We start from the raw sequence: 24,028 nt of genomic DNA on the forward strand, positions 1-24,028 counted from the left end.
TGCCCTGAAGAAATGGTTAAGCCGGCGTTTATTTACAGTAAATGTAGACTTGATGGATATAAATATAAAAATCATTTTGTTGAGTAACTGAACGAGTAAGGAAACGTGAGACAGATAGGAAGGAGCAGATGTACAACAGGGTTATGTTCTGACAAGGGTAATTATTGTAATTAAAATTACAGGAGATAAATGAAATTCGATGGCTGAACGCAAAACTAGTTTGTCTTTTTTTTTTTATTTTCACGTAGACTAATTTCGCATCATGCCTTCGGATTTTAGATACTTATGACTTTTTGATTTCTGGCTATGTTTTTCATCAAAGGAGAATATTCTTCTCATTTTAATTGTTATCAAGCAAACACGTTTTACTGTAAGAGAATATAAGACTAACATGTAGGTTGTCTTTTCAACGGATATGACCGCCATTTACGATATGAATGTAATCAATAGCGACCTCTAGTGTGTAAATTATTTGTAGCGAAATTCAAGATGGCGGCCTCCATTAACTTCTGAAACTTTAAAAACTTGAAATCTAAAAAGAATTGAACATACAATAGCGGAACAACATGTCAGGTATGTAGCAATGTTTCAGTTTTGTAATATTAATAACATTCAAATAATTTGAACAAATATATATAAGCTGACTGCTAAGTCTCAGAATAAAAAAAAAGAACTAAATGTTCTAAAAGTTTTTGATTCCGGTGTTTTAGAAGTATCTAAAACATGAGTGTTCTGAAAACACTCGTTGTACATTCCCTGTATGACCTATCATAGTTTTTGTACAAACGTTTCTAAGTTTTGTCAAGCTGCTGTGGACAAGCAGATTGAAAGATTTCAAGAGGATCTAACGCGGTATTCCTTTACCTTTCCTTATGTGCTTGATTTGTATTAGGGGGCCTCCATGGCCGAGTTGTTAAGGCCTTTGACTCCAAATCACTTGCCCCTCATCGATATGGGTTCGGGCCTCACTCGGGACGTTGAATTCTTCATGTAAGGAAGCCATCCAGCTGACTTACGGAAGGTCGGTGGTTCTACCCAGGTGCCCGCTCGTGATGAAATAATGCACCGAGGGTCACCTAGGGCCTTCCTCCATTATCAAAAACTGGAAAGTCGCCATACGGCCTGTAATTGTGACGGTGTGACGTTAAACCCGACACAATGAATAAATAAATTGATTTGCATTAACGTTGAAAGAACTGAGTGCCACTTCAAGTTGAAATTTTATACATGGAGATAATCTGACACTAGCGGGGTGTTCTTTACTCCAAAATACCAGATGCTCCTTGTTATTTTCCTTTGACCTTGTGGGAATATATTTCCGTTTCTGTAATAACCAATATTTGACTCTTTGTGGTACTATTTCTCATTTGCTGTTTAAAATCCCAATAATTTTAACTAATTCTGGTGAGTTGATGCACGGCCACAACCACTTTTGACCTTTTCACTGATGCCCTTACTAGCCATAACATATCTTTTGGCTAAGAAAAGTGCTGCATTTTATGGTGAAATTTTTTTAAATTTTTTTTGTCCCTGACCTTGGCTGTTGTAGTGGTATACTAAAGAAAATAATATTTATCATGATAGGTGAATATGTCAGTGCAAGTAATCTGCCAAGATAATGATAATGAAATTTAGTAGAAACTTCAGGTCGATTGTCTGTGTAATAAACAAATGTTTTATCAGAGTACTCTGCCGTTGACTTCATTCGCTAAATCAGATAAAGATATATAATTCCTTTGATTCATTGGGTAAAACCTAACACAAGCTGTTGTTCCTGTATGAGACCAACTCAGTTAAAGGTTCATTAGGAATGTACTACACATGATTAAATTAATATTTCCATTTAAGTTGACAGTTTTAAATGTTGCGGAAACATACATTCTCTTGTTATATCTACTATTGGAACCTGAGTCAATTCCATTTGCAGAATTGCAGTCTAGCTTGTTCACTTTGTACATGCACTCTCTTCCCTTATGCAAAATACGTCCTGCAACCAAACAGAGATTTATTCACAATTGCAAATAAATCTCGTTTAAGAGATTGAGATGCATATGCAATGTATAATTATATACAAGCGCTTTAGATTGATCAGTGGAAGACTATAGGAATTTCTCAGCTGAATTCCACATTCTTTGTCGAATATGAGAGATGGCATATGGTAGATAGTTTACAAAAACCAACAAAAAATTTGTTGAAGCTTGAACCTTACCGGTTACTTTGATATCTGTCTCCAAAAAAAATATAACAATGTTTTATTTAAATTAGAGTGGTCAAAAGGTCATGCTATGAAATTCTGATTTTGCAATTTTTTGTGTACCTTTTTTTCATTGATTATATACTGGCATCTTTTTCTGGAAAATTGTGCCCTAAATGTATTATGAAACTATTTTTAGTCATTTAGAATTGATATAAAGCTAAAACAGAACATGACAAATGAAAACAATGTCTGAAATTAGGGTCAAAGGTCATGCACTTTATCTATTTACCTTGAGACGTTGTCATCTATAGATATTATTGTTATCCAAAAGAAATGAATGGAATTTATTCAAACTTCATACAAAGATTAAGGACAATAAGGAAAAGTGCTTTGTACAAGTACAATAAAATCTAGCTTACTTTTTGAATTATCTCCCTTTATTAAACTTAAATATAACATTTCTTTTCCAAAGAATAACTCTAAATTTAACTTATAATTTTTGTTGAAATTTCACACAACGATAAAGACCATTAAAAGAAACTGAAGTATATAAAATCAGTCTATCTCGCTCATTTTTTAAATAATCTCCCTTTATAGAATTTAGTTGTCTGAACCGTATCGTAAACACTAAATGACATTACTTTCTATTCAGTGGTCTAAATACTAGTAGTACTTACGTTACTGGCATCAGTTGATTGTTACAAAGCTTTCGTCAAAAGGTCTGTGGTATCCTACTTGCTTAAGCGATTGTTCAATTATGTAGAAAACATATCAGCAGACGGTCACAATCAATACTATAGACATAAAGATTAATATTTACCGTATTATGTACTTGTTTAATCAGACCTCAGCTCCTGGACACTTACCTTATCATCAATATATATCATGTACAGCACAACCTATGATCTTTGATAGTTGAATATTCCCTTTGTCTGCATATTTTGTATATAATTTAACACAGATATCTTAAACATTGTTATAGAATATGGGGTTTCTTTTTATCTCATCTGATGCTTTGAAAATTATTTTCATCACTTTATCGTCATCGGCGTCGGCGTCTGCGTCGGCGTTGCCAGGTTAAGTTTTATGTTTAGGTCAGCACGGCAGGAAACATAACTCCATTCTGCTTTTTGCAAGAATTATGGCCCCTTTTGGACTGAACAATATCAGATTTCTTACTTAAGTTTTATGTTAAGGTCAATTTTCTCCTAAACTATCAAAGCTATTGCTTTAAAACTTGTAACACTTGTTAATAATCAAAAGCTGACTTTGTATAACAAGAAACATATTTCCATCCTCCTTTTTGAAAGAATTATGGCCCCTTTTGGACAAAGAAATGTCAAATTTCTTGTTCAAGGTTTGTGTTTAGGTCGGTTTTTCTCCTAAACTATCAAAGCTATTACTTTAAAACTTGCAACACTTGTTCACCATCAAAAGCTGACTCTGTAAAGAAAGAAACATATCTCCATCCTGCTTTTTGCAAGAAAAATGGCCCCTTTTGGACTTAGAAAATACCAGATTTCTTGGTTACGTTTTGTGTTTAGGTCAGCTTTTCTCCTAAACTATCAAAGCTATTGCTTTAAAACTTGCAGCACTTATTAACCATCAAAAGCTGACTCTGTAAAGCAAGAAACATAACTCCATCCTGCTTTTTGCAAGAATTATGACCCCTTTTGGACTTAGAAAATGTCAGATTTCTTGCTTAAATTTTGCGTTTAGGTCAACTTTCTCATTAACGGTCAAAGCTATTGCTTTAAAACTTGGAGCAGTTATTCGCCATTTAAAGCTGACTCTGCACAGCAAGTACAGTAACTCTACATTTTTTGCAAGAATTTGCAAGAATTACGACCCCTTTTGGACTTAAAATATCATGGGTATGACAATATTTCTATTATAAAGAGACAAAAAAATCAGATGAGCATCTGCATTCGCAAGGCGGTGCTCATGTTTTTTTCAGCATGCTTTCATTGCAATGTATGTACCGACACTTATATTTACTTTTGAAAAAAAATGTATTGCATAACTCAGGTATAATTCGATTTTTATCTCGACTATTCGAAGAATAAGTAGGGCTATCCTACTCACCACGGCGTCGGCGTCGGCGTCGGTGTCACACCTTGGTTAAGTTTTTCGTACCAGTCAACTGTTTGACAAAGTCAAGAGATAAAGCTTTGAAAGTTTCAACACTTGTTTACCATCACCATGTCCAGTTGTAGGCAAGAGTACCTAACTCTATCAAGGATTTTGGCTGAATTATGGCCCTTTTAACTTAGAAATCTTAGTTAAGTTTTTCTTTCACATTTTGTGTAAAAAGTTTGACGTATGGCTTTGAAACTTTTATCACTTGTTTATTATCCCCCAACGAAAGTCGGAGGGATATAGTTTCGGCGTTGTCCTTCCGTCCGTCCTTCCATCCGTCTTTACATCCGTCCGTCCCTCCGGAGCCATATCTAGGAAGTGGTTGGAAATATTTACATAAAACTTCATATACATGTTCACCACTATGAGTTTATGCGACCCAATTAAGTTTCAGTCAGATTGCCCTAGTATCACCAGAGTTATGTTCCTTAGAAGTTTCTAGTGTTAAGTATATAGGGTACTATAAATATGGCAATTTCTGCATCATAACTTTTGATATATTTGACCTAGAACTATGAAACTTAAACAAAATTTAGATCACCATAATTTGGTTGTGTACACACAGTTTCGTTTGGATATATTTTGTAACTTCAGAGATATTGCCCTTTAATTATATAAAAATCCACATATTTGTACATAACAAACTTACCATTAGGTAGAATTTCATTAAATTTCTTTCATTATTTTCCACGAACATTAATTGTAAACATGTGAATTGTGTACCCACACCTGGTCACCCCCTTACCTTGGTCACTACCCCCCCCCCCCCTGACCCCCCCCCGCCCCCCCCCCCCCCACACACCCCAAACCAAAAAAATTATTCCTTATTTTAGTTTTTTCAATTTTCAAACAAACTTCATATAAATGTTCACCACTATGAGGTTATGGGGCCCGTCAAGTTTCAGTCAGATTGCCCTAGTAACACCAGAGTTATGGCCCTTAGAAGTTTCTAGTGTTAACTATATAGGGTACTATAAATATGGCAATTTCTGTATCATAACTTTTGATATATTTGACCTTGAACTATTAAACTTAAACAGAATTTAGAGCACCATAATGTGGTTGTGCACACACACAATTTTGTTTGGATATATTTTGTAATTTCAGAGTTATTGCCCTTTAATTGTATAAAAATCCACATATTTACATAACAAACTGACCATTTGGTAGAATTTCAATGAATTTCTTTCATTCTTTTCCATAAACATTTATTATAAACATGTGAAGTTGTGCACCCACACCTGGTCACCCCCTTACCTTGGTCACACCCCCTCCCTCTTCCAACCCCTCTCCCCTCCCACCAAAAAAAAAATATTTTTTTCATTCCTTATTTTAGATTTTTTTCAAACCTTCCATGAATATTTATCAACATGCAAGTTGTACCATTCTCCCACCTCGTTCCTCCACCCAGTCATGTCCACCACCGATCAAGCATCCTCTGCCCCCCCCCCCCATCCCCACCCCTAAAAATATAAAAAATATATTTATATTTCCATTCCTTTTTTTTTTTAGAATTGTTCAAACCTTAACATGTTAAGTTGTAACTGCACCTACTTGCCCCCAGCCATGCCATGTTCAAGATATCTTACTTGATTGTGTTCTCTTAAGGACATCTGTTCTTTTAAGTTCAAATGTACATGTTAAACAGCAACACTTGGTGCCAAACCACTCAAAGACAATATTTCGTTCCAGTTAAACTTCAAGCTCACATTTCAATTAACTGCATTTAATTTTAAAAGCTAAGCTTATTACAGTAAGCATATTCCATTCAAAATAAATTCAAGTCAGGATCAAAGTATCATACATTTATTATGTACTCTTTAATTAAACATTTGTTTTCTGTTAAATTGATTTTGACTAATGAAATTATTTGCTTCTTAGTAACATCCTTTTTGCCGGATATATTTTTTTGCCATTCCTCACCATAAACTCTTCCGGCGGGGGATACCAAATCATCGAATTTGCTTGTTATAACAGTCTGTATCTGTAGGCAAGAGTACATAACTCTGTCAACTATTTTGACTGAAGTATGGCCTTTTTGGCGTGGAAATTGGTACAATTAGTGTTCAAGTCCGTGTTTTGTCAAAACTGTTTGACATGTGGCTTTGAAAGTTTACACAATTTTTCATCATCATGATTTATATCTGTAGACTAGATTACATAACTCTAGCAACTATTTTGACTGAATTATGGCCCTTTTTTGACTTGGAAATTGGTTCAGTTTTCGCACAAGTACATGTTTTATCAAAACTATTTTACATGTGGTTTTGAAACTTTGAACACTTGTCTATCATCATGATTTCCATCTGTAGACATGAGTGCATAACTCTGTCAACTATTTCGTCTGAATTATGGCCTTTTTTGGACTTGGAAATGGGTTTAGTTTTCATACAAGTCAACGTTTTGTCAAAGCTATTTGACATGTGGTTTTGAAACTTTTAACACTTGTTTATCATCATGATTTCCATCTGTAGGCAAGAGTACATAGCTCTGTCAACTATTTCGGCTAAATTATGGCCCTTTTTGGACTTGAAAATCAGTGAAGTTTTTCGTACCAGTCTGTATTATGCCTAACCTGTTTGTTATATGGCTTTGAAACTTTGACCACTTGGTTACCTTCATAGTCAACTTACCTAGGACAAGGACTTGAGCTCAGTTATGGCCCTTTTCTGGACATAGAAATTAGTAAGTTTCGCATACCAATCGATAATTTGTCTATCAACTGTTTGATATATGGCTTTCACATTTTGAACACTGCTTACCAACATGGTCACATTTTGCACTATAGTGCAAAACTTATCAAAATCCACAAATGCGGGTATATTGTTTGTCTTATCTTTTCCTTATCTTTTGTCTGAAAATCTCAGGTATTATTTTGACCCTATACTTGTATCAATGCTTCGAATAGTCGAGCGCGCTGTCAACAGACAGCTCTTGTTTTTCTATTTGTGAGTTCTTATTACAAGTTGCTTTTACATAATTTTAATGAATAAAATGCCCCCTCCCACAATTTACCACACTTTGAGCAATGACCGTCTACCACTGAGTACTAGTATATCATGTTTTGTTTAGCGTACCATTTATTTCACCAAAATCTACGTTACATTATAACACTTAAGACTGACAAACTTTTCAAAGTTACACAATGAGCATTAAATTTCAGTGCTTAGTTAAGAAACATCTCTAAATGACTTTTGAATAATTCTTTATGTAAATTAGTTTAAAGTGCATTTTTTCGCCAGTTGCATCCTATTGGTACATACGTTACTTAATTATATTATGTACTTTGTTCATTAAAACTCCCTATTGATAGAGAGTGAGTGGCGCAGTGTTTAGCAGGCTGGGCTACAACTCCAGCGGTCTGGGTTCTATTCAAGGTTGCGGCTGATATCCCGACTAGTGGTCAGTACTGGTACTGTTTCCAGCACTATCGGACAAGACTGGATGCTGGGAAGGTAAATATCATACCTGCCGTGGACTGCGTTGGAAATGAGTTGTTCCATCCATTACAGTTTACATGTACATGTACATGTTTTAGCGACTCCCACATACAGCCGACATCATCCTTACTTATTGGCTTGCAAATTTTGTTGGTATATTCCACCGACGCCACTTAAATATTCACCATTATAAACAATATGACATGTGCAAAGGTCAAGGTCACATGCACCCAAATTATGTTTCCTTTTTGTTTGTAGATGAAATTACTTCCCTTTTATAACAAATAGTATAATAAATGTGTTTTTCATCAGTTTAAGAACTAATTCAACAAGAGCACCGCCTTGCCGGTGCTGACGCTCATCTGATTTTTTTTGTGTAATAGAAATATTGTCCTACCCATGATTTTCTAAGTCTAAAAAGGGCCATCATTCTTGCAAACAGCAGGATAGAGTTATGTTTCTTGACGTACAGCGTCCGCTTATGATGGTGAAAAACTGTTGCAAGTTTTAAAGCAATAGCTTTGATAGTTTATGAGAAAAGCTGACTTAAACATAATACTCAACCAAGACAACTGATTTTCTAAGTCCAAAAGGGGCAATAATTATTGCAAAAAGCAGGATGGAGTTATGTTTCTTGATGTACAGGGTCAGCTTATGATGGTGAACAAGAGTTGCAAGTTTCCAAACAATAGCTTTGATAGTTTAGGAGAATAGCTAACCTAAACATAAAACTTAACCAGGCAACATAAAATACTTCTTAAAATGTAGTGTACACTCAGAACAATATGTTATTGATAAAATGCCGAATTTTCAGCAAAACCAAAACACGTCTTTTGATATAATATTCATTCATTTTACGATTTCAACCAATTTTTGACAGGTCACAAAAAGTAAACAAAACTGTTTACAATGTGCATGTACATACTAAAAACGAAAACGTATTTGGGAAGATAATGAAATAACTTCGTTAACTTGCTTTTACTAAAAACAGCATTCATCATATTTAACCAATCGCTAAATAAATATTATAGGTACGAACAGTTCTTATTCTTACAAATGGTATTCATTTGTTTACTAAAACACAGCTTTTACGTGTTTTTATGACTTTTTTACAAATGGGTGAGTTAGTAAATTTAAAAAATTATATGTTGGCGTCACTAAATATTTTATTTTGTTATTAACTACACTTTGTTCTAAAAGTATGCCAAATTTCAAAATTGTATTTACAGAATTTGAAAAAATATTGGAAAATTAGCAAATGTGGTTAGATATTTTGTTCTGTATATATACCCTATGACCTTTAACCTTTATATATGAGCATGCAATGCGTTTTCGAGTGCGAGTCATACTTTATTAATTGGATAAAAGTGTTTGGTTTATTTAAACCTACAATTGTAAATCAAATCCTGTATAATGTGAAATTATTCATGAATCATTGCATCAGTGCCGAAAATTATGTGAAAATATCAGTTTTAATGCATGGCCTTTTGACCTCTATAATTTGCATATAATGGTCATGTAATATTTTGAGACAGCACCCAGATGAACCAGGGATGTTTAATAAACATTAATAAAGTCTTTTTCTCCAAACATTAACATTCCGGCCCTCATAAGCTTTTTTTTCAGGAGCTAAAACCAACCGGCTTAAGTGGAAAATACCTTTAAGTTTATTATTTTTACATCAGCGAATAATTTACCCATTTTAGTGCCGTTTATAAAACAGCCACGATGTCTTTCTTATTCTATCTCCTAATTTAAACAAAAAAACCAACAGAATATCGTCTTAAATTGCGACATCTCAAGTAAGATGCTTACATAATTGATCCCTATTTCGGACCAAATGGAAAGCAAACTTACATGTAACACGTTGTCTCTATTAGATGATGAGCGTGCTATATATAAAATGGTACTTAATTCATTGCAAATTTAACTGATGATTAGTAAGAACACATGTACATAAGATTCGACATCGGTTCACAGTTATTCAGCTTGTTAACAGACGTATAAAAACGTTCATATAGAAACGTCTGTGTCATTGATTCAACAAGCCATTCATTTCTAGGTTTATATAGCATTAACAGTAAATGTAAATTGATCAAATTCAAACTTATTTGTTTCTAAATTATGGTTTTCTAAGCACTGTACACTAATATAATATACATACATAAGTATTACATGGAAAGCAATTTTACCCAAATGTGTCGTTCTTTGTTGCCACAAGTGTAACAAATATTTCTTTCTTTTGTCCGAATATTATCAAGTGTTACACAATTGTAAAATATGTGTTAGTAATTCTAAAAGCTTTGAAATCCTGTACTTTTTATTTGAAAGTAAAAAAGTGCACATAAAAGTTAATTTCAATTCAATCGCTAATCGATTAGTGCTTGTCTTTACAGGTTAGTTACTTGGATTGACACCAGAAAAAAATATACTTTATTGATAGTTTTGAGGTTGTCAGGGGATAAGATATATATTTAAGAAAATGTATAGTATGTATATACTTCCTATATTATAAAAGCGATGGAAGCAGTGACATCAATTATCAATTATGTAGTATACCTGTAATAAATGTATGCACGTTAGCATATACTATGGGACCTTTTCTTTCTTATTTTGTAGGTGAAGCAGGCATTAGTGCTGTGGATGAAGACGAACGTTTACCTTCCCCAAGCGGCTTAGGTAAACATTAGTTATTACACAATTCTCAAGTTAAATGATCAGAAATTGTTCTCATTTTATGTATGAGCTCCAGTAGAGGCAGGATATTTGTTGGTGCTGGTTCTTTTATCGAATTTACACCAGATGCAATATATCTTCGAATAATTTAGCAAGAAGCGAATATGTAAAATCTCATATATATTTTTACTACTGTCTAAAAGCGAATATATAAAATCTCGTATTTATAAGTAAAAATTCTATTAACAACAACAACAACAAACTTTATTAGCAATATCGACATAACATGTCTTTGGCTAAAAGAAATATCTTCTTTGTTTTAATTTAGTCTATTATAGATAAAAATTCACATTTGTCTATATTAAGTGACTTTGAATGATCACAATTTTAGAGTTCATTATACGGTCAAATTACATTTCACCGAGAGAACACCAGATTCAATAGGTACCTTCGAGCGAAAATGTCATAGCAAAATGTATAATATGAATATGTTTCTCAGAAAGTTTCAACAATATTGGTAGATGGTCACTCAAGCACATTTCTATGATTTTATTTTGAAATAAGTATAAATAACCATTTGTTAAACGTTCGAAAAAAAATCCATTACTTCATCGAAATCTGATTAACTACCTTTGATATAATTATATACATATGCGGATAAGCATTGAGGTGTAATATTAGGCAGGACAAGCACCCAACAAAGTTTAAAAGAAAATAATTAACAGAACATAAATTTACTTAATTACCATGTTCAGTACTAAACTAAATGCCAATAGCCTAATGTCAAAATGATAGTGCAGACTGAACAACAAATGTGTATAGAAGTAAGAATAAGAGCTAAATATTTGGAAAAAATCCAACAATTATGTTATTTTAGAGTATATTTTCATCTTTTTATGCCCCCGAAGGGAGGCATATAGTTTTTGAACCGTCTGTCCGTCTGTCAGTCTGTCAGTCTGTCCGCAATTTTCGTGTCCGGTCCATATCTTTGTCATCGATGGATGGATTTTCAAATAACTTGGCATGAATGTGTACCACAGTAAGACGACGTGTCGCGCGCAAGACCTAGGTCCGTAGCTCAAAGGTCAAGGTCACACTTAGACGTTAAAGGATAGTGCATTGATGGGCGTGTCCGGTCCATATCTTTGTCATCGATGGATGGATTTTCAAATAACTTGGCATGAATGTGTACCACAGTAAGACGACGTGTCGCGCGCAAGACCCAGGTCCGTAGCTCAAAGGTCAAGGTCACACTTAGACGTTAAAGGATAGTGCATTGATGGGCGTGTCCGGTCCATATCTTTGTCATCGATGGATGGATTTTTAAATAACTTGGCATGAATGTGTACCACAGTAAGACGACGTGTCGCGCACAAGACCCAGGTCCGTAGCTCAAAGGTCAAGGTCACACTTAGACGTTAAAGGATAATGCATTGATGGGCGTGTCCGGTCCATATCTTTGTCATCGATGGATGGATTTTTAAATAACTTGGCATGAATGTGTACCACAGTAAGACGACGTGTCGCGCACAAGACCCAGGTCCGTAGCTCAAAGGTCAAGGTCACACTTAGACGTTAAAGGATAATGCATTGATGGGCGTGTCCGGTCCATATCTTTGTCATCCATGGATGGATTTTCAAATAACTTGGCATGAATGTGTACCACAGTAAGCGACGTGTCGCGCGCAAGACCCAGGTCCGTAGGTCAAAGGTCCTAAACTCTAACATCGGCCATAACTATTCATTCAAAGTGCCATCGGGGGCATGTGTCATCCTATGGAGACAGCTCTTGTTGAAATGACGATCAGTTATTGATAGTTCTTACACTTTATTGTCACCCAATACCACACCCTATAAACGACTGTATTCCACCTCTTCCTGTGGCGACCGATCAAAACAATAAAATGACCGCTAAAAGTTGAAAAACACCATTTTAAAGTGATTGATATCCTTTATTGGTATGTATATTTATATTTTATTGGAAGCTGAACTTGATTTGTTTCTTTAGATAATGTATTAGTCTGATTACAGGTAAAATTATAGCAAAAAAAAAACTCGATTGATCACTGATTTTGTCCAGAAATTGTATATCGTCGGCGTCAAAAGTACATATTTTCTGGCTTGAAGAATGATCTACATATAGATCTTACTGTTTCATGGATACAGAAACAATACTAGTTTGGTAAAATAAAATAAAATCATTGCTAAAATCTCCAATGTGTTTATAACCGTCAATGAAAGAAGATTCGGTGTGATGTCCAGACTGTATGCATGTTTGCTTGCAGTACTGCAAAAATGTTTGCGACTTTCGTAAAAGAGACTGTATGCCTGTTAGCAACTGACTTACTTATAAAATATCGGCTTTTCCCATGCTCCTGTAGTATTTCTTCATAATTATAAGCCGCAAAAGAAGTTTGAAGGAGGGTGGCATGTAGGAGTCACCATGCGGTCTGTCTGTGTGTCCTTATAAATTTGGTCGTGCAATTACTTGAATACTATTACACCTATCTCTCTCAAACTTCGCACACAAACATCGGTAATATGTAGTTAATGCCCGTCCTATTCTTTTCCCTATCTCTTTAAAGTAAAACAGGGTCCATTTTTCGTGTCCGTGCCATAACTTCCTTATGCAGTAAGGGATTCTGAAAAAACTTTGCACAAATGTTCACCATCATGAGACGATGTGTCGCGCACCAGACTGTACTTTCTAGAATTTCCATCCACTCAAACTGATATATCATTGCAAACTACAATAAATAAGCTGTCAAAATATGAACAGAAAATGCGGTGATTTGTAGTGAAACGGTGCCAGATTGAAGCCACTAACCCTTTCTTTGTGGACCGCTTTCTTGGCAGCGTCGTACAGTAAACACCTATATTTTAGTTTTCTCTTTGTATTTGCCATAAACACAAGACCTTTAACATGAAACTTGTCTTATTTTACAGAAAATACATTCTGCGAATAAAATAAGCCCCCATTTTACAAGTAGAAGTGCCAAAAAAATGAAAAATTGAAATTGAGTTCTTTTTTAAGGTACTTCTTTCAACGGAGACAATTACGATGAATTTCTACGTTATAACCTACAGGGGGTCCATGTCCTGAATTCTTTTTTTGACATACAGACTCACGGACGTGGAGGCGGGGGGTAAACCTATAGAACCTATAGTCCCCTCCTGTCTCATCTCATCGACATTTTAAAATCATCAGTTAACATTTCTTCGCGTGACTTCTACAGGGAATCGACAGCGTGACATAGTAGGGACCCTGTCTATACTTTTAGTTCTTATTCTGTATTTTATGTTAGTATATGTCTGTAACCCAATACGGAATACTTGCATATTACTTGTAGGATAGCATGTTACAGACACAAATATACAAAAGTATATCAAAGACTAATATTTACGGTGGCTGATGTCTGTCATTTCGGGTTTTCATGTTGGTGGGGCGAAAACACGACAACACGAAAACACGAAAACTCGACAGAAACCTAATTTGTCGAGTTTTCGGTTTTTTGTGTCGGCGGGGCGAAAACACGAAAACACGACAAATTTTACGCGAAAACTCGACGTTTAAAGGACGCCGACACGACAGATTTATCTGTCGAGTTTTCGTGTTGGTGGGTATAAATATGTCGTGTCGGCGCCCTTTATTTGTCGTGTTTTCGTCCCGCAGACACGACAACACGAAAACACGACAAATTCTTTTCAGACATCTCATATAAAATGTAGAGTTATTCTGAAGCCAATGGCAAAGGGTTTTAGAAGCATTTTTCTTTCTATTCGAACGAACCGCCAATTCAAAATTTATTTATATTCATTAATGCTGCATTAGGAGATTTGAGATAATAAAACAGTACAATAATATGTCAGATGTCAGTTATCGTTTTAAGAATACGAAGTGTATGTATTACTGATTCGGTTCGAGAAATATTTCATTAGGGTGCGGGGAGCGGCAACAGTTAAAGAATGAAGGCGGCATCGGCGAGCCGAGTGGGGTTAGGTACGGAAGGTGCGGTGGGTCAGGGCGTGTCTACATTTAAATGTTTGAAATATATATAAAATGGTAGCCTTTGCTGCAAATTTTGAGGTACGTGGGTTAACCCCCTTCTGACAGTGGAGTCACAGGGTCTTTCCCTTGTCATTTTTGAGATACAGGTATGAAATGGTGGTCCCTGCTGCATTTCCCCCCCCCCCCCCCCCCCCCCCCCCCACCAAAAAAAAAATTGAGATACGTTAGGGGTCATGCCCTCCCATTCATGGGGTCAGAGGGTATCCTCACGGACATTTTTGAAATATAGGAACGAAATAATGGCCTCTGTTGCATTTTTGGGTCTAAATTGTGAAAAAAATATTATTCCTTTGCCAAAATAGTCGGGTTTGGTGCAGCTATGACGAGTACAGGTACAAATAGAAAAATAATTTCTTATATGCATGGGCCTCAATGAAGATTAACTTATTCACACGAAATACCCAACCCCGTACCTCAAAATTTAGGCTCAAAAATGCAGCAGAGGCCACCATTTTACACATATATTTCAAACATTTAAAGGCAGAAACGCCTTGACCCTATATCTGGAACCGGGTCAGTTATACATACACTTCGTATTATTCTACATTTTATAAGATATGTCTGAAAAGAATTTGACGTGTTTTCCTGTCGGCGGGGCGAAAACACGACAACACGAAAACTCGACAAATACCTAATTTGTCGAGTTTTCGTTTCGGCGGGGCAAAATCACGAAAACTCGACAAATTAGGCATTTGTCGTGTTTTCGTGTCTGCGGGGCGAAAACACCACAACACGAAAACACGACAAATAAATGGCGTCGACACGACATATTTATATCCGCCAACACGAAAACTCGACAGATAAATCTATCGTGTCGGCGCCCTTTTAACGTCGAGTTTCGCGTAAAATTTGTTGTGTTTTCGTGTTATCGCCCCGCCGACAATTAAAACTCGATAAATTAGGTTTTTGTTGAGTTTTCGTGTTTTCGTGTTGTGTTTTCGCCAGGCCGACACGCTAACACGAAATGGCAGAAATCAGCCACCGTAGATATACAACTTTTTTGCATTGCTAATACCGAGTCATACTTAACTTTATCGTTAAAGTTGGAAGTATTTTACTTCAATAAATTAACTCACGGAAGCATCAGCCCCCTGTTGATACAACGATAACAATGCTTACCACAGCGTCAATTTGGAAACACAGATGAACCTACTTATCATACTGCATTGAAAATAGACTTGAAAACACATTATTCTGATAACATAAGTATCTGCCCTGCTCTTATCCGATATAAACGAAAACTTATACATAAATGAGGCAACACATCAATATGGGAGTCCGGATGTGTTTGTTGAATATGAATATAAGAATCTTTTACAGGTCGAAGGTGCGGATGGAAATGTCTGGTAACTGTTTAGGCTGTAACGGGATTCTGCCGAGTTACAGCAAAAACAGTTACCAGAAACCCAGATATTTTTCTTGCATACAGTATATTTCAATTAATAAAATATATAAAATTAAACGAATCTTTTCTTTTAAGCATATTATATTATAGTAGCATATGAATTTACATAGTCATTCATAAATTACAGCATGTGAGTCATACGTATAAGACAAGGTTTTATAGCACCATCAAAAAATGTCCAGTATGCAAAAACAACAAGAATAGTTAGAGAAAGGTATCAGTGTTTTCGAATCCAAAGCCATATTCAAATTATTATAAGAGAAATCTAATAGATATTTAGACAGGATCGCCATTCTTATCCGGGTTTGAAAAACATACAAAACATTACACCTGACAGTTATTTCCTGCACCCAAATCACAGTTAATTTAAAGGTTTTACCAAAATTGTGGCAAAAACAAAAACGACAATGCACTCTTTAAATATGGCATTAAGTATTTCAGCGCTTTTTCACATTCGTCATTTATGAGAAATCTGGTTCCTTCTTATGTGAATTTGTCAAAACATTGCAATATTTATACGCTCGCAATCGAAGTTGGAAGGGGTATATAGGAGTTTCGTTACGGTCAGTTGGTCGATCCGTCCATTTGTTGCAAAAGGAGTAGGCACATAATATTTAGAGATAGTTTTGATCATAGCTTCTACATGAATGTATAGGATTTACCTTACTATTTCCCACAACATGACTGAGAAATGACAAAGCAGTGTGACATGTTTTTCACCTCTTGTCTCGGTTACTTGTATCTAAAAATTTAGTTCCATGTATCAGTGGTACACATCCGTGATACGGTTCCCTAAAGCAGGGCACATAGTATAAAATGCAGCGTAACTCAGGGCCAAGGGAGTAAACTCCAATCTTGTAATTCTATTTATCATCCTCCGCCGAAGGCGAGAGGATATAAATTTGGTGTTGTCTGTCCGGCTTTTCGTCCGAACACACACACGTCCGTCCGTCCACCAAAATTAAAATGCTTATACTTTAAGAAGTATTTAAGCTAGAATCACAAAACCTCATTTAATTATTAATTTGCATTTGACCTTTGCTCACATATTGTATTATCCCCTTTGACCAGGTAAAGCAGAGATTTCTCCCCATTAATTCGGTAAATAGCGGTTTCTTGACTGTATCTAAGTAAACTATGGATGTATCTTCATGAAACTAAATACAAATATAGATAACTTTACGGCGGTGATGACTTTTAGCCCTTTACTTGTTTTAGACTTCACAAATTAAAAAAAATTAAAAGAAATAAAAAGTATTCCATTGATGGATCTTCAACCAATTTAATACAAATATAGATCACTTCAGGGCTAGGTGTTTGCACATCTTTCATTAGGATCTTTTCAGTAACTCCCGAGTTATCGCCCTTTTATTGTTAAAAATTCATAAAAGTATCTGGAAATTAAATAGCTTTTAAAATAAATTCCTCTCATTCATAAAACAACATATTCGACGGGGAAAAAAAATTCATTGAATTTTTCCCGTTAGTAAACAATATCTTTTTGTAAGCATAAGCTCTATGGTCAGTTTTTAAATCTTCTTTTTTAAGATTGAAAAACCTTTCTAAAAGTACACAAACCCTAAAAGACGACGTGAAGGCACAGCAAAAAAACCAGGGATATAGACTTAAACTTTCGTGGGTTGTAAACGAAAAGCGGATGACAAACAAAAAACTCATGAAGGCAGATATAACATTCCAACCGAAAACAATTTAAATCGCAAGTTAATAAAACAAATTAGGAACGGTCGCTACAGTTTCGTAATTTTTTCTCAATAATAGATTTTGATGAAATGTTTTGTATTAAAAGATCATGTTATGATATAGTGCTATTTTTAACATTTTTCAAAATTTCCATAATCCTAAAATATATTTCAGTAAAGTACAATAATCAGCATAAATTTGATATCTAAGTATTTTTATAACGGAAAACAATATATCTATTTGAAACATGCTAAGAGAGATCAAAAGAAAATGATTTTGTAAAGAAAGGAATACTTGTCCAGCAGACCCAAGGGCTATTTTTGCATATTTTTGTCAATTTTAAGTTGATACTTCTGCTATTTTATCGAGTTTCACATAATAGAATTTAATCAAACTCTGCACATACCTTTGGTAATGTCTACCTAATCTAAAACAAAAAGAAATGGATAGGTCACCATATTAGATTTCGCTTAAATCAAATTGCAACGAGGTGGGGTGTGGCGGGCATTTATACAACGCAGGTTGGTACGAAATACTCTTTCAGTGTTTAAGCAAATGATTTAGAGATATATCAAATTATCAAACGGCAGATTTCTTAACAAGCAGATTTTAAGGTGTTTCTGAAGCATTTTGATGTCATAGAACGATGAAAGTTTCCGCCTTTCTCCGGACAAAACCTATAGTTTACGAATACGGATGTACGGTATGGATACGGTACGGGATTAGAAACAGCTGTGACTCAATGCAGAATTGGAGCGCCGGTATAAATTACAGACTCCAGTATATGTCGGATTGAAGCAATTTGAACTCAATGTATATATTTTGTAACCATGGTGATACTTACCCTAACATTTAGTCAGTATATTATACATATTTTATATTAAATGCATGCGAACATACAATAATTTGCGATTTTTTTCCGTACGCGACATTAGATAATCACTTCCGGGCATGCGCAGAAGACCGCTCCAACGCTGTAGTGAGCTACATCGATTAGAAACACAACCAAATTGGCACGGTGTTGGGGTAAATATCGACCCGTCCGGAAAAACTGCAGCGAGTGCCTTTAAGCTGCAAACAGATATAACAAAACTGGTCATATTCCTTATTCCTTACGTCTACAAAGTGATAAGGCCACTAAACGAAATATGATGTCTTACTTATGCATCATCAATTCTTGAACAAGGCTTACAACTAGGGTTTATCCCCTTTACCAAAGTGTTTTACAGTATTTTATACAATATAACTTGCCTGTAGGAACTGTTTCACATATTCAAAACTTGAAACATGAAACTGTCTTATTTGATTAAACGCCTATTTTTACGTAAAACATATTCAATGGCGTTTTACAAACATATAAAAAATTACGTCTAAAAATTAAGACATTTTAAAAATGTAAGAAATAAATGAGCATAAATATCATTGTGAATAAACTGTTTAGTAAGTATTAAACAAAAGATCAGGCATCTTAAAACTTAAGAAGATAAGATTAATTAAATATTAGAATATTAAGATATAGTAAGATAGCTGTTTTGTTTGTAAGTAAGTAAAGAGTGGGTTATTGTGACATAAACAACTGTACTTTTGTATTAAACAGTGACGAAATTGCACATAATCGAATGTACTTACACAGTAAAAATCATCCAGTTCATGTTACCACAATATCTTCAAACTCACAGTCACATGCTCTAAAACAGTGCAAAATAATTTCTAAAATAATGAGTTTTCAACTTCTTTTTGAAAACGTCTAATGTTTCTGAGTACCTTATTTCGAGAGGCAATTCGTTCCAGAGTTTAGGTCCAACAGTACTAAAACTTTTGTCACTGAACGTTTTGCGCTTGTTGATAGGAACAAGGAAGCACCTAGTAACGGAATTTGAAGAACGCAAGTTCCTTGTCTGATGTTGTTTTATAAACAGTTCTGAAAGATATTCCGGAGAATTTCCGATTGAACAATTATACACGTAGGTGAGCATCTTGAATGTGATTCTGGCTTTGATGGGTAGCCAGTGAAGATCATAGAGCGCTTGTTTGGAACTATCATATTTTCTTCGATATAGGACAAGTTTTTCACACATGTTTTGAATTCGTTGCATTTTGTTTACCTCGCTTTGAGCAATACCACACAAAATGACATCACAATATCCTAAATGGGATATCACCAATGACAACGCAAGAGTTTCAGCAGCCTCTTTGGTTAGATATTTCCGAATACATTTGATTCTGAATTAGTTGAGCATCGCTGTTCTACACTTTCGTTTTACATGCTCTTTTAGACTTAAGTTTTTGTCCAGGTATGCACCTAGATATCGAATAACGCTCATTGATTTTACTTAATCACCTACAATGAATATTTTGTTAGTTGCACACTTAGAGAGCTGTTGCCTACTACCATGATGAACTCGGTTTTGGAAGTGTTCATTTTGAGCTTATTTTCATTCATCCAGTTATTGATTGTTATAGCACATCGTTCTAGTTCTTGTATTGCCTGGGATTCCACTGTTGAAGATGATGGTTTAAAGCGTTTATTAGCAGTGTGGTCATCCGCAAAGCCGTAAACTGAAATCGATGGCGGAATAACATCAAACATGTCAATTAGAGCCACGGTCCTAAGCAACTCCAGCTCAGTGCTGTTCCACAAACGTCATACTGCTTGTTCAACACATCAACGGGAATGTCGTTGTCTACAGTAGCAAAGGCGGCACTGAGATCGATGGCAATTAGCGCCACAACCTTTTTTCTTTTCCATAGCATCCAGTAAATCATTTACTAGACGTAACAATGCTGATTCACAAGAATGGCTTTTCCTGTAAGCAGATTGGTTTATGGGAAGAAGATTGTGTTCATTGACACGATCTTTGAGTCTGAACAGAGCTGCTTTTTCAATTAGTTTTAACAAAAACGAGAGGTTTCTAACAGGCCTGCAGTTTGCAAATTCAAGTTCGAGTCCCACTTTCTTCAACAAAGGTGATTTTAAGTTACAATACTTGGAGAAGTTAAAAATAAACACACCAAGCATATACGTTAAACACTAAATCAGTAGGTAGTGCTCATCAAGCAACGTTTTTATGAAGGATCGCTAATAAATTGAGTGTATAAAGACCATATGACGAATACTGCAACTTTCCTAAAATGGGATCAACGTAGTTTTTCTAAATACTAAAATGTGTATCAATCAAGTTTACGTTGTACTTTTTTCTGAACACAAGATGGATAATTATAAGCACCGTGAATTTAGCATTTTGGTTTATTAAGGATGTATGATCATTTTTTCTACAGTTAAGACTTTTTTCATATTCTAATTGAAGTTGGGTGGACGGATAGCTCAGTGGTTTGCACACTGGCCTTCCAATCCTGAGGTCGGGGGGTTCGATCCCCGGCAGCTACTCGGGAATTTTCAGAAACGCTTTTCAGTGTTTCCCACCCAACTAGAGGTGTACTGGTCAGGAACCCAGGCAATCCTTGCGTGTATCAGTGATATACACTGGGCACGTTAAAGAACCAGACCGTCTATTCGCAACGAGCTAGGCTAAGTTAGCCGGACAAGCCAGTATCTGATTTCTGATCTCTCTGTCGTGGGGGCTTTGTCTCACTCTGTCCCTCTGGTCAGATCGCTTTGTATATGTACTAGTAGAGGATGAATTATGCGCCCTGTGTGGCTGCATTTGAACTATGTAAAGCGCTTTTGAACGTGAAATTGATCATGAAAAGGGCGCTATATAAATCTGGTATAATAATAATAATAATAATAATCATTAGTTTCTAAGACAAAAAAGAGCACAAAAGCACAGGTCATTGCCTTCGTTTTTATTTTACATTATTATAAAACAAATAATAGTCCACTTAATGTTTTAGGGATTCCAGGTCCTACAGGGCACTGTAAATAGAAGGTGATATCAGTATTACATAAGCATAAATGTAACAAAAAATCTCTTTCATTTGTACATGTTAGTATAATCACCCCATACACCTTTTTCAATTGATAAAACGTATATAAATCTACAAAACATCTGCTGCAAAGATTTCAAAAATATTTTGCTGCTTAAAGAACGCACAAAAATACTTCAAAATGGAATGAAAAATGTTTGGTTTACCAAGCATCTAAGAGATACATATAGAAAAAAAAATGGTGAATTTTGAACTTTTATTTCTGCAGTAGCTTATCATTATATATATCAGTCAGAAAAATATCAGAACCAAACCTGATCTACTTTAAAAGATACTTGAAATTACCGTCCCCTACACCATTGTACATCTTACATCAATTTTAGGCAAGTACCAGCCAAAAGTAAGGGTGAAAAAAATCGCAACAAGTGGAATCCGTCTGGTTAAATTGCACATTATTTGCCATGATTTAATTATTTAACATTAACTTTTTGCAAAGAAATATTCGAAGATACATTTATCAAAATGGCGGATATTCTGAAAGAAAAACGCTCGTACATCCTTAACACAATTTATAATAAAAGAGTCAGTAGTATATGCGCCACTTTACTTTTTCTATTTATAGTAACTCATTGGCATATAAGGCATATTACTCAGAAATGTATTTATAACATTAAAATAATTGTAATCGGTTAACTAGGTTATTCCGTCAATACATTTCACGATCAAAACAACGTTCTGCGTTTCTAATCTCGAATATATACCGTACCAATGGTGACGTAAATGTTTCGCTATGTTCGAATAAACCCTATGTAGTAATGTTTATCCTTGGCATATAACGATCTTAAGGCATAAGGTATACTACTCAGACACCTATTCATAGCATGTACCTTCGGACAATCTAAAAGACATAATAATTACTACATTCATCGTGACAATATTAACTACCAAATTATCTTCGTTATTGAATCATAAACTATATTTAGATGATATGGTCCCATAATGAGTAATCTATTCTTTACTTCATAAGCTATATTTAGATAATGTCGCACGGTCCCATAATGAATACGTCATTATCTTGCGACGTTATTGATTTATTTATCTAAATATAGCTTATGAAGTCATTTTAGGGAATAGATTACTCATTATGGGACCGTGCGACATTATCTAAATATAGCTTATAATTCAATAACGAAGAAAATATGGAAATTAATATTGTCACGGCGCAAGTAGTTACTCCTTTAGCTTAAGTTCTCTTGAAGGTCGTGTGTGATGCTAAAAATACGTGTCTGAGTAATGTGCCTTATGCTTTAAGGTCCTTATATGCCAGTGATAAACTTTACTGTATCGGTTTTATTCAAACATGGTGTGAAACTTTACGTCACTATGGAAAAATACGGACCCTTTGGTACGGTATATTTCCGAATGTCGCGTGATTAGAAACGCTGAACGTTGTTTTCAACGTGCAATGTATTGACGGAATAATCTAGTTAAATAACAGTGGGGACATTGACCGATTGGGATCATTTTAAGTCAATCGATATCGTTATAAGTACATTTCTAAGTAATATGCCTTATTCCTTAAGGTCCTTATATGACGTCAGTCCGCTAACGCCAAAGTGAGCCGTTTACTACTAGAGTCAATAAATATTTCATCAATTCTATTAATCTTAAATATACATTTTACGTTTTATGGGAAGTGTTCTATTTATCATTTTACTACACTCTTTTTCGCGTTATAAGATATACAAGGTATCCTACATAACATGATGCAAGTTAATGAAACATTTCTAAAATCAGTTGTTATCAAGAAGTAAGAAGCAGATAGATAATTTTCTAAATTATATAAGTTGAATCAGTAATATAAAAATTCAAAATCGCGTAATTTCTAATTCCTCAGCTAGTCATATTTGCATCAGTTAAAATAATCTTTAAAACCAACCGATAATGCATTTTTAAAACTATTGTTTCTTCAATGTCAGTTAAAATGGTTGATTTTTGTTTTTGCTTCTTAAGCAATGTCCGATAAAAAGAAAAATATATAATCAAAATGAAATCATGTCATATGAATCAGCGGGAAATACGGGTGTCATGTGTCCAAGAAAATTTATGTCAAATAAATACCTCCCCATTTTCATAACTGTTTTTTTTTCTATACAATATAGTATTTTTGTTCGGTTTACAAAAAAAACCTAACATTTAGCCTGAAAGTGAATATTTTAACAGTTATCCTAGTTAAAGTGGATTATGACTGACATTTAAATTTACTTTTTTCAGGCCCAACAGCGAATGCCGCAGAAAAGGCAACACAAAGAAATACAGGTGAGTGTGAGTTTTAGGTGTGTTCAATTAAGATGACGGAGCTTTTTTTCAGGATATATAGACTATTTTAAAAAATATTTCTATGAATATTTCTTCCTTACAAAAAATATGCCGCAGATAAATGCGAAATCATCAAAAATATGTCTAATAATTTACCATCTAACCAAACAAGTTCTACTTGTTGCGAAAGAAAG

General features: G+C 34.9%; 1 long non-coding RNA gene across 1 annotated transcript; it reads left to right on the forward strand.

The window, feature by feature from the left end:
• Nucleotides 1-23,836, forward strand: LOC128551390 (uncharacterized). The gene is made up of 3 exons (XR_008368775.1): nucleotides 1-157; nucleotides 10,396-10,455; nucleotides 23,790-23,836. It is a non-coding gene; the product is annotated as an uncharacterized LOC128551390 (long non-coding RNA).
• The last annotated feature ends 192 nt before the right edge of the window (nucleotides 23,837-24,028 follow it).

The sequence above is a fragment of the Mercenaria mercenaria genome, unplaced genomic scaffold (genome assembly GCF_021730395.1).
Source record: "Mercenaria mercenaria strain notata unplaced genomic scaffold, MADL_Memer_1 contig_1048, whole genome shotgun sequence".
Taxonomy (NCBI): Eukaryota; Metazoa; Mollusca; class Bivalvia; order Venerida; family Veneridae; genus Mercenaria; species Mercenaria mercenaria.